The following is a 1840-nucleotide window of genomic DNA, read 5'->3' as shown; positions in this document are numbered from 1 at the left end:
CGGGGTGGGTATGAATATTTCATCTCTTTCATAGATGATTATTCAAGGTTTAGGTATCTCTACCTAATACAACGTAAGTTTGGAGCTCTTGACAAGTTCAAGGAGTATAAGGCTGAAGTTGAAAACTTGTTAGGTAAGAAAATAAAAACACTACAATCTGATCGTGATGGAGAATATATAGACCTCCAATTTTAGAACTATATGATAGAACATGGAATTACGTCTCAACTCTCGGCCCTTGGTACGCCTCAACAGAATGGTGTATCAGAAAGAAGAAACAGAACCTTATTGGACATGGTTCGGTCTTTGATGAGTTATGCTCATCTTTTAGACTTTTTTTGGGGTTTTACAGTGGAGACTGCATGTTATATCCTGAACAACATTCCCTCAAAAAGTGTTTCTGAAACACCTTTTGAGTTATGGAGAGGCCATAAAGGTATTTTACGTCACTTCAGGATTTAAGGCTGTCCGACACATGTGCTAGCGACTAACCCAAAGAAGTTAGAACCACATTCAAGGGTTTGCCTCTTTGTAGGCCACCCCAAGGAAACGAGAGGTGGATACTTCTATGATTCGAGTGAGAACAAAGTGTTTGTTTCTACAAATGCTATCTTCTTGGAAGAAGACCACATGAGGGATCATAAGCCACAGAGTAAGCTCGTTTTGCGTGAGATCTCTAGTGAGACTGAGACTACTGAGGGTTCAGTAAGAGTTGTTGAACAGGCCGGTAGATCAACAAGAGTTGTTGAGGTCGGAACATCTAGTCAACCAGCTCAAGAGTTAAGACTGCTTCGACGTAGTGGGAGGGTTATGAACCCACTGGATTGCTACATGGGTTTGACTAAAGCCCAAAACGTCATTACGAATGATGGGGTCGAGGATCCGTTGTCTTTTAAGAAAACAATGGAGGATGTTGACAAAGATGAATGGGTTAATGCCATGAACCAGAAAATGGAGTCTATGTACTTCAATAAGGTTTGGGAGCTTGTTGATCCACCTGATGGGGTAAGAGCTATTGGGTGTAAGTGGATCTTTAAGCAAAAGAGAGGTATAGATGGAAAGGTGCAAACCTTTAAGGCTAGACTCATGGCAAAGGGTTATACCCAGGTTGAGGGAGTTGACTATGAGGAAACTTTCTCATTTATTGTCATGCTCAAGTCTATCCGGATTCTCCTGTCCATAGCCACATTTTATGATTATAAAATATGGCAAATGGAGGTCAAGACTGCCTTTCTTAATGGTAATCTTGAAAAGACCATCTATATGACTCAACCATAGGGGTTCATAAGTCCAGATCAAGAGCAAAGAGTTTGCAAGCTTAATAGGTCTATTTATGGGCTGAAACAAGCGTCTAGATTTTGGAACATCAGATTTGACACTGCTGTCAAGTCATTTGGCTTTGATTAGAACATTGATGAGACTTGTGTTTACAAGAAGATCATCAACAACTCAGTAGCTTTCCTGGTACTTGATAACGGGCAGAAATGCATGTTATCATAGTGCTAAGTTCTTAAAAAATGTTGGCTTGCGTTGATAAAAAATTTTAAATTGCGTCCAAAAAGCATCAGATTCATAATATTGCGGTTGCATGGGTTCATCGCATTAGAATAGTTTATTTTTGTATTTTTGTGCAGAATATGCGATGACGCAAGGCGAAAATTGCGATTGTAGGAAATCATTGGTTGAGCGCAGCATCACCGCAAGGCTTTGCGGTGATCGTGTTCGCAAACATTTTCTAAAGAAGGATTGCCGCAACTTGGTCATCACAACTTGGTGGGTGCATCTGGGTGAAAGGCATAATTAATCACGATGGGACAGAAAGCTGATGATAGTCGAAACT

This window comes from Benincasa hispida, chromosome 10 (assembly GCF_009727055.1).
Source record: "Benincasa hispida cultivar B227 chromosome 10, ASM972705v1, whole genome shotgun sequence".
In the NCBI taxonomy this organism is placed as follows: Eukaryota; Viridiplantae; Streptophyta; class Magnoliopsida; order Cucurbitales; family Cucurbitaceae; genus Benincasa; species Benincasa hispida.
The sequence above is the reverse complement of the archived record's forward strand: the minus strand, read 5'-3'. Positions refer to the sequence as shown.